Raw genomic sequence first — 11,202 nt, 5'->3', positions numbered from 1 at the left:
CGCAACCGAGAACGAAATCCAATATAACACTTAGTTTTTCGTAAAACTACCAAACAAAATATAAGAGTCGAATAGGTATTTAAATTTGATTTTAACCTTACTCCTATTCACTATATAACCACTTGGATAACCCGGAAACCTAAATCAAACCGAAACCGTAAATCGAAACCGAAATCAAAGCCGAATCCAAAACAAACTGAAACCGAACCCAAACAAATGAATCCCCAAAAATAGAAACCGAAACCTCGAACCCTAAATCCCGAAATCGAAAGTGAATCGAAACCGAAACAAAAATCGAAACCAAGACCGCAGCCGAGAAGAAATTCGTATCTAACACTTCGTTTTTCGAAAAACTAGCAAACTAAATAAAAAAGTCGAATAGGTATTTAAATTTTATTTTAACCCTACTCAACCGAGAACGGAATCCAATCCGAAATCACAAAGAACTGTATGCATAGTACACAAATTTGAGGTAAAATTGGTGTAACGTCCAAATTTTTTTTTTTCACGATCAAAATCACCAAAAACTGTATGCTATAATAAGACACATGTTTTGGGCAAAATTGGTGAAACGTCAAAATTTTTTTTTCACGTTCATATTTTAGTTTAAATTGGTGCAACATCCAAAAAACTATTTCACGATCAAATAACGAAAAACTGTATGCTATATAGTACACAAAATTTTGGTAAACTTGGTGGAACCTCCCAAAAACTTTTTCACGATCAAAATCAACAAAAACTGTAAACTATAGTACACATATTTTGGGTAAAATTGGTGGAACGTCCATAAACTTTTTCACGATCAAAATCACCAATAATTGTATAGTAGTACACATATTTTACTTTAAATTAGTGCAACGTCAAAAAAACTATTTCACGATCCAAATCACAAAAAAGATTATCGGTAAAATTGGAGAAACGTCCAAAAAACTATTTCACGATCAAAATACCAAAATCTGTGCAATGTCCAAAGAAGTACTTGATGATCAAAATCACCAAAAATTGTATGGTATTAGTCCACATATTTTGGATAAAATTTGTTGAACGACCAAAAACCTTTTCACGATCAAAATCACAAAAAACTGAATACTATTAGTATTTAGATTTTCGGTAAAATTGCTGAAATGTCCAAAAAACTATTTAAAAATCAAAATCACGAAACTGTATATTATATAAGTACACAAATTTTGGGTAAAATTGGTGGATCGTCCTAAAACTTTGGGTATATTATATTAATATAGTTTATGGTTTAAATGTAATTAGTTTAGAGTTAAAATATCATTAAAATTATAATTAATCTTATTAATTATAAATGTAATTAGTTTAGAATTAAAATACCATTAAAATAATAAAATAATAAAATCTGGATAATTCCTTTAAAATACGTAATTAATCTTAGTAATATATCATTAAAAGGTACGTAATTAGTTTATAGTTTAGAATTAAAATATGATTAAAATTAGTTTAAATGTAAATTGAAATAAAAAAATAATAAATTTTATTACTCTTATTAATAAGATTAATAAGATACGTAATTAATCTTATTAATATAGTTTATAGTTTAAATGTAATTAGTTTAGAATTAAAATATCATTAAAATTATAATTAATCTTATTAATTATAAATGTAATTAGTTTAGAATTAAAATACCATTAAAATAATAAAATAATAAAATCTGGATAATTCCTTTAAAATACGTAATTAATCTTAGTAATATATCATTAAAAGGTACGTAATTAGTTTATAGTTTAGAATTAAAATATGATTAAAATTAGGTTAAATGTAAATTGAAATAAAAAAATAATAAAATTTTATTACTCTTATTAATAAGATTAATAAGATACGTAATTAATCTTATTAATATAGTTTATAGTTTAAATGTAATTAGTTTAGAATTAAAATATCATTAAAATTATAATTAATCTTATTAATTATAAATGTAATTAGTTTAGAATTAAAATATGATTAAAATTAGGTTAAATGTAAATTGAAATAAAAAAATAATAAAATTTTATTACTCTTATTAATAAGATTAATAAGATACGTAATTAATCTTATTAATATAGTTTATAGTTTAAATGTAATTAGTTTAGAATTAAAATATCATTAAAATTATAATTAATCTTATTAATTATAAATGTAATTAGTTTAGAATTAAAATATCATTAAAATAATAAAATAATAAAATCTGGATAATAACTTTAAAATACGTAATTAATCTTAGTAATATATCATTAAAAGGTGAAATAAAAAAATAATAAAATAAATAAATGGTATAAAAGACAAATGTAGCCATAAATTGAGCGGAAAAAAACCCTAGGATTTCACCACAACAACCTTCCTTTTCCTTTTATTAATAAGATTAGGCTTCAAATTTCCGTGAATAATTCCTTTGAATGTAAATACTCCAATCCCATTACAATGTCTCTGCAATTAACATAGTAGACAGCACAATGGATATAGTATTAAATATAAACTTGGCGGCTATACTCCCATAATTAATGAATACATATTTTATGTTAAAATATAGGGCCTGTTTCATGTGATGAATCCATTTTTTTTTTTTAATTTATATTTGTTATAAACTCATTTGATTCAAATTATTCATAGTGCCTCTATTTAATATTATTCAAAATTATCATATATTATATTATTATGGAAAATTAATTATTTTTTCAAATATCCAAATCCCCTAATTTTTCCCATCTCACGGCATTCAGTTTCTGTTTTTCCTTTTTTTTTTTATTTTTTTATTTTTTAATGATTTTCTTTATTTCGATTTAAAACAAAAATTGGTTAATTTTTATTTATTTTATTTTTATTTTTATTTTTTTCGTATTTTAATTTAATTATTTTTTTCTTATTTATATTTTTCATGTTTTTCATTTTGATTTTAAAAAAATGGTTTTGTTTTTATTTTCGTTTCTTTAATGATTTTTTTTTCTTAATTTTGATTTTTATTAAATGGTTTTTTGGATTTTTTTCCAGTTTCTTTGAATAAGAAAATGTTTTATTTAATTACTTTTTTATTAATTAATATAAGGATATAATATTAAAATTTATCTTTTTTTATTATTAAAAATATTTTGAATTTACCTTAAAATTTTGATTTTTTTGGCTGATTGTAACTTACACATGTCTAACGAAGGGTTTGTCAAATTTTCCCTAAAATATAAAACTCCCCAATTAAGAGTTTGCTGCATAGTTAATTAATACAAACTTTATGTTAAAAATATAAAACTCGCTGTGGTAAGTGGTAACATGCAACCGGCAACTTTTTATTCACTTTTCCTTCTTTTATTCATTATTAAATATATATTTTTTCATGCAAGTGATGTTTCAACATCAAATATCAAAACCACAAATAAATAACACAATTTATACGTCAAAATCTTTAAATGTATAAAAATGGTGTAGCTAATACCTCATTAATTTTAAAAACATTGCAGATGGATAGAGAATAGGCTCTGCAGGTGAATTGCGCGTAGTGCCGATAGTTGTCCACAGCTTAGATCTCAAATTGCAAATTAACTCACTAAATTATATTTACCTCGTTCTAGACAGAGATATGTGAAATATGGATCTTCTTCCTGTAATACAATTGTGCAAAAACCCTGTCTTCCATGATAGAACTATACATATTGAGATCAAATTTCACTTTATTAGGAGAATTGTGGAAGAAGGGATTATTGACCTTGAAAAAATTCCCTCAGAGTTCAACCCTGCTTACCAGTTGAGAAATTTCGTTCTTGTTTGAAAAACTTGAACCTAATTTCCCAAGATTAAAATGTTGTGTGCTATTTCTACAGTTTGTGTGACTGACTGTGTGCTGTCTGTGTGACTGATTGTGTGCATGTTTTTCTGCAATGTGCTTTGTCTTTGTGACAATTTCTTCTGACTGTCTATGTGAAATCAGAAAGATATACTAGTACTACTTTGTGTTTTACATGTATATCAAAAACAACAATGATGACTTCCAATAAATCATAAAATTCACTAATGATACACTTTGGTCCAAGGTGGAGATTTGTAATGGTTGTGGCACAAATGTGTCTTGAGCCTATAGCCCAATATCTCAATACACACACACTTGTCTATTGGAACGGCCTAAGCAGAATAAGCCCATTAGTGGGAATGTGCTAGAAGGTTTAAATCTGAACCCTTGGTTCCAGATTGATCTCAGCCGTTCATTCTAGCTGACTCTCCCTCTCCTCTTGTACTCCTTTCCCGTTTTGTGCCCTAGACAATCTCTGTTCTCTCCTTTGGTCCCCTCTGCTTCTTTCTTCTTTTGCTCCAGCAACCATGGGCCATCCGCCGCCGTCTTGGCCGTGCTTGTCCCAGTGGTTGTCGCTTCAACGGCTTCATTTGACTGGAGTCCCTATTTAATGCTGAGAGATGAGTTAACAATGAATTAACAACAAAACTAGGTTCAAGTTTTTAAAAAAGAAAGCAAACAAAGAAGGTACCTTTACAGGTAGAAAGAGAAATTCACAGAAAAAAAAAATAAATAAAGACGTACTGCGAGAAGTTAAGGGAAACGAGAACAAAGGAATATGAAATCTGTATATAAGTAAGACTGTAAGAGTAAGGATTTTGTCACCAAACCGCATCAGGTCTGTAAACAAGAAATAGTACTATAGTTTTCAACCTAGCTAGTTCATAGAATTTGCACTGTTGTCTTCAAATTTAGAATATTTCTTTGCCTTAAGGTATCTATGTTCAAATTATGAATATAAACGTTATACCATTTTGATGATGCTAAAAATAGATCACCTCAAGTAGTTGAGATATGGAAGAGCAGAGTGGATCACTGGCTCACGAGCTTGATGACCTTGAGATACCTGCGATCATAGAACACGTGAACTAGGCCGGGGGTTGATCCGGCGGAAACCCCTCCGACGCTCAAGTCAGACGTGCGGATCGTGGAAATAAAATGAGAGAATATGACTCCTAGTCTTATTTAGATAATAGGGCCCTCCCTTAATAAATGAATTATATCGTTATTTATACCTTAGATGAGATCGTTGGGCCCAAACCTTATCTGAAGGTGATTGGGCCTCGGTGATATTGGTCTTCAATATTGGGCTCGTGGCCCAGTAGGTAAATAAATTGTATGTCCATTGGGTTGGCCCAATTAGGCATATCACATTTGTAAATACTTACTGCCTTAATTGAAATATGAAAGGGATTGAAGAATAAATATATTTAACTAAAATAAAAGAAAACACGTACGATTTTTCACACCTAGAAAAATAATGGACTTGCACTAGGCCAAAATGCAACACTGGCGACGTTTTTTTTTCGCGACGGTTATGTGTTCGTCGCAGGTTTGCGACGTTTCGGTATTTAAATCGTCGCTTAAAGTGGAAAGTATTATAATATATATATATATATATATATATATATATATATATATATATATATATATATATATATATATATATATATATATATATATATATATTGATATGCCTATTGGCCCAGCCCAATAAACCCATATTTACTGGCCCACAGGCCCAACTTAATAGCTATTTATACGAAGGCCCAATCACACCCAAATAAAGTTGGGCCTGATAAATTGATCTCGGCCCAATCAATAAAGTATAAATACAACCTAAATTCATTTAATAAAGGTACGTTATTATTCCCTCGATTATTCTATTCGAATTCTCTCCATAATTACCAACTATCTTCACGTCTGACTTGAGCGTCGGAGGGGTTTCCGCCGGATCAACCCCCGGCTTAGTTTACGTGTTTTCTGTTCGCAGGATCCTAGAGTAAATTAAAGTTCTCAGGACTATCTAGCTCGTGAGCACGTGACCTACTTTGCTCTCCCAGCTTCAACCCCACACACGGATTGCGCGGCTCCACTTCGCGCGGAGCCGAGCCGCGCGGCTCCTCTCACATCCTCGAGCCGCGCGGCTACGTCTACTGGTTCCACAGAAATTTCTCCGGATATCCCCAATCGCGTGCAATCGGAACGCGCGATGTCTTCTTCCGGTACAACTTTTTTACCGGAACTCGACCCAATTACCTTCCATACGGTGCCAAAAGTCATCTCGGTCTCTACAATCGACTTTCGCAGGATAATTTTCAACTGTTTCGCCTTCCCCACTTGGGACATATAAATTATTTTATCTGAGGATCTTCTCCGCCAGAGAATATTCTCTTTTCTACACCGGAGTATATGGAGCAAAATAAAATAGAGAGATATAAAAAAAAAAAAAATTTACTCACCCATATTTATTCGGCGTGGTTCTTGATACTCTCCTCTACTGATTTCACAAGGACTTACCTACTACTAAGCAAATTTTTATATTTATGCACTTTAAATATAAATCCGCTCACGACTCCGGCACGCACAATAATAATAATAAATTATTATTATTCTCCCTCCGTCGACGACACAAACACGAAGAACGAAATACAATTCTACTCTCGGCACGATCCGGCACTTCACCCTCCCAAATCGACTCGAGAGTGGGGGGCTTAATGATATGCCTATTGGCGCAGCCCAATAGACCCATATTTACTGGCCCACAGGCCCAACTTAATAGCTATTTATACGAAGGCCCAATCACACCCAAATAAAGTTGGGCCTGATAAATTGATCTCGGCCCAATCAATAAAGTATAAATACAACCTAAATTCATTTAATAAAGGTATGTTATTATTCCCTCGATTATTCTATTCGAATTCTCTCCATAATTACCAACTATCTTCACGTCTGACTTGAGCGTCGGAGGGGTTTCCGCCGGATCAACCCCCGGCTTAGTTTACGTTTTTTCTGTTCGCAGGATCCTAGAGTAAATTAAAGTTCTCAGGACTATCTAGCTCGTGAGCACGTGACCTACTTTGCTCTCCCAACTTCAACACACTAGGTGATTTATTTTTTACGTCATCATATATATATATATATATATATATATATATATATATATAGATATATATATATATATATATATATATATATATATATATATATATATATATATATATTGTGACGCCCACTACCGAAATACACTGTACTTTTTTTTTTTTCAAATGAATACTATGACTATAATCAATACAACAACTTCGACTTAACTACTCAACATTAAAATCAAATACATGTGACGACCAAAAGCCACAATTAATCTAGTATTCATAGTTCTCGAATTACAATCATTCTTAAACACAACACTAGATTAAAATCTCTAAAATCACCGAATAACTTCTACTCCTAAGAGCCATCAACATTATCGTCCACTTATGCACCTGTTACTGAGAATAAGAAGGAAAATAAAGGAGGAGTAAGTCCAAGTGGACTTAGTGAGGAATACAAGGGAAAAATAGTCGAATCAAATAATAATCACAATATAAGTGTTCAAGGAATTGGGGATGGAATTGGAATTGGAATTGGAATTGGAATTGGAATTGGAATTGGACCATCTAGAGAATGATCGTTCGATAAGGGACAATAGGCCAAAATATAAGGCATGTCAGTATGATCAGAATAAACAATACAATCAATATGTACAGGTAAAGAACAATATTCAACGGGTAATTCCCGGCGTGGAGATTCCCACGATAACAATTTCAGATATCAAATATGAGACCATGGAGATTCCCATGGTAACAATTTGTTCATGTACCTGTACCTGCCTTGTGACTCCCTTAGCCGTTACTACCTTATACACCGATCAGGGAGCTACCCTGCTAATCAATCAATAGGCATGCCCGGGCGCATGCCGATTCAGCCATCAGCACAGTTAACCTCCAACTATGCCAATGGTCTGAATCCAATATGGGTACTGTCGAAGAGACCATCCACCGTCGGCCCAATACCGCCCAGCAGTCTTTTTCGAACAGCCCCGGGCCCAACTGTTCAATTATCCTTAAGGCGTCCCCAAAGGAATCAATAATATAGAGATACGGATATGCTTCCGACTATCTCAATTTACATTTTGAATCCCAATAATGAATTCCACTTTGGAAAGAGTCGATATCATAGTTCAATAAGTTTTGGGATTTCAATAACAAGTGACAATAATATGTGGTCACGAATTCACAAGTCAAGAAAGGTACGATCAATGGTTTCAATAAGAGAGTGACCACAATTCAAGATCGTATAACAATTGATGAAGATGGATCTCAATCAACAATAGTCTACGGTTAAAATTTAAGCCGTAGTTGAATAGCTTGAAAGACAAGTGGTTTCAAATGATCAATAGAAGTGAAGATATGAACGATCCATCAATTCACCGTAGGTACGAAACGAACGATTTAATGGATAAACAGAATAATCCTAAATGGTCCAAGAGTCGGGAAAAGAACGATTTACGTTTATTGAACCACTGTAGAATAGAAGTGGTTCCAACTAGTATACAAGTAAAGATGTGAAACAATTCCGAATTGATAGAGAAACGAATTGAAACTCGTTGAATTATTCAAGTCGATAAAAGAACTGAATTGAGTAATCAAGGAATCGGGATGAGAAATTACTCGAATAATTCCCGAATCAAGATGAGAACTTATTAAGTTCCACGAAAAGGATTTCGAAACAATCAAAGATTGCAATAGCTCAAGAATCAACAATTCTCGGAAATCAAATTGATTCACAAGATAGGTGACAATAAATATATATTGAATTTAGACGACGAATAATAACAATAATAAACCGAACGATACGAGTGCTCGGCATATATCCTATTTTTCCATAAAGAATAGGCAAGGGATAGGGATCCTCACCTGAAGTCCAATGCAAGTGTTATAAAAACACCTTACTCTCGAGTCATGCTCTTGAATGAGAACCTTAGAACGCTCGATACCTATAAAAATATTCATCACTTAACAACATTCTAAATGCTAATATAACCGTATTATTCCACTATACCACATACTCAATTTCTTGAAACATTTATTAAGAATGTCTTGCTGCCACAGCTTATTTGAACAATCGTTACGATCACCTTACTTATCCGAATAACCTAAACGATATATCGAATTAAAGCTAACATCAGTGTCTACAGGTTTACTGAAGACCCTGAGCCCAAATTGTTAACCTAACACAGCAATAACAGCCCCGGAAGATGAGTACATGAAACTGCCAGGTTTTTGGAAAATTCGTTGTTGGCACAGTTTGTTTGAAAAATCATAACAATTAGCACGTTAATCCAAATTGATCACATGATACGTCAAATGAAAGCTAACAGAAAATCCTACGAGTTCACAAAAGGCTTTAGTCCCAAATTCGGAACCGAAAATAGCAGAAACAGCCTCAAACCAGCATTACAGAACTGCCGGGATTTTGGAAAGATTATTTCTGGTACAGCTTATTGTAAAATTTATAACTATTTGTAAAATTATCCAAATTGTCCAAATAATACACCAAATTGAACCTTACAATGTAAACTACAAGTTCTCAGAAGATACATAGCCTAGATTATTAGCTCAACATAACATAAACAGCCCCGTAAAACGAATACTCAAAACTGCCGTGTTTTGACAGATTTACCGTCACTTAATTCGGACCTCTAATCAGCTTCAAAACATACTCTAACTCGATACAATTTTACACTTACCAATAGTTTTCGAGGTCCTCTACGAGTTTTGTGAAGGAATGATTCCCAAATTCTCACTCCAAACCCTTCGATTTCGGCTTCATAAACAGGTGCGGCAGCAAATACTATTTCCTTCAAGGTTCCGGCGAGCGGGCTGAACTTCTTGCCCAATTCCGGCAACCACCGCTGATTAATACTACCGAGCTCCAACACCAATGGAAGGCTAACATCTCAAGGTTTCTAACCGTGTGTCGTGATCGTCAATATTCAACCTCTAAGGCCTCCGAGCAATTAATTCTTCGAAGGACCAAAAGCTGAAATCCGATTCTAAGACAGCTTGTCTTCTTCGTCGGATTCCGGCCACCACCGCCAATCATCTGATGCGACCACCACCGGAGGCGATCTGATCATAATAGCCCCTTGATAGAGCCTCCTTCACGCAGCCCTAATTCTGCCAATACTTCGAATTGGGGATTTGAAATTCCAACCTCAAATTTGTTTCATATACCTCACTTCTTCAAACCCCTTCTTGAATTCGAATTTTCTTCAATTAATTTCTCGAATTCAGCCAAGAACCGAGAGAGAAAAGAAGAGAGTAGGCGAGAGAGAAAGAGAGGGGATAGAGAAAGAGAGAAGACGAGAGACGTATTTATCGGGGATTACCAAGTCATAAGCTTGATTGCCAAGTTTATAAAAATATTTATTATACTTATCCCCCAGTCATAAACTTGGCTGCCAAGTTTTATAATTAGAATTATTATGCTTATGCCCCAAAATTATCATATAATAACACATCAGCCCCAAATCTCATTATTAAGTACAATAATCTCTTAAAGGAAACCCATAAGCATAAATTATGGGGTGTTATATATATATTCCCAATATGCATATGGATATTTATTTTTATATGGATATTTTACCACAATATAGATTTTATTTCCTTTATAGTAATTAATATTGATGTAATCTTTTATATTTATGTAGGTGATCTATAATTAATATAGATTAGGCATATAAATATATGTCTAATCGAAATTTATGCATTTTATTTATAGGAAATTGCTTAATTTTAGATCATTACATGGAATATGAATATTTATTAACTATAATTTACTCTAATTTAGGTACTATTAGATATAAATGTATTCCATTTACTATAATTACATAACTAAAATTTAAGAACTACAATTTTATTACCATGATTTTATTTCATTTACTATGATTTAGGAACTATTCAATCTCATCATATTATATATACACGGTTCATTTCATTGTTACTCTAAACTGCAGGATAATATTGTTCTCTCGATACTTCATAAGCCGACCACCGTTCTCTTTTTGTGAATCGTGAGTATAATATTATTTTAGAATAATCTTTACTTTTTTTGTTTTCCTTTTCTTTCACGATACCCGAGTATATGAATTAATGTACCTACCTTTCTCATATAGATTATATATTATACTTTATTCATATTAAGAAATATATATAATTCAAGATTTGTAATCGTATATTCATCTTTTATTGTGTGACTTAATTGACTAACAAATTTTTGAGTACGTGTATTAAACACATATAGATGTCATAGCAAGTAGATCTCATTAGAAACTGGAGGGTGAAAAAAAGTCATGGAATCTTAAAATCCGTGTTTTGCACATTTAA

General features: G+C 32.2%; 2 long non-coding RNA genes across 3 annotated transcripts; both read right to left on the bottom strand.

The window, feature by feature from the left end:
• Nucleotides 1–3,888: 3,888 nt before the first annotated feature.
• On the bottom strand, nt 3,889–5,393 carry LOC148772511 (uncharacterized). 2 transcript variants are annotated; one of them, XR_016033649.1, is made up of 2 exons: nt 4,774–5,393; nt 3,889–4,388 (listed from the first exon to the last, which is right to left on the bottom strand). It is a non-coding gene; the product is annotated as an uncharacterized LOC148772511 (long non-coding RNA). The 2 variants fall into 2 exon arrangements; XR_016033638.1 differs by having other exon boundaries at nt 3,889–4,378.
• Nucleotides 5,394–7,058: 1,665 nt separating this feature from the next.
• LOC105977226 (uncharacterized) lies at nt 7,059–10,234 on the bottom strand. Its single transcript, XR_016033626.1, has 3 exons — nt 9,564–10,234; nt 8,731–8,810; nt 7,059–7,263 (listed from the first exon to the last, which is right to left on the bottom strand). It is a non-coding gene; the product is annotated as an uncharacterized LOC105977226 (long non-coding RNA).
• Nucleotides 10,235–11,202: the final 968 nt, after the last annotated feature.

This window comes from Erythranthe guttata, chromosome 1, assembly GCF_056151865.1.
Source record: "Erythranthe guttata isolate IM_541 chromosome 1, IM_541, whole genome shotgun sequence".
Classification (NCBI taxonomy): Eukaryota; Viridiplantae; Streptophyta; class Magnoliopsida; order Lamiales; family Phrymaceae; genus Erythranthe; species Erythranthe guttata.
The sequence above is the reverse complement of the archived record's forward strand: the minus strand, read 5'-3'. Positions and strand labels throughout refer to the sequence as shown.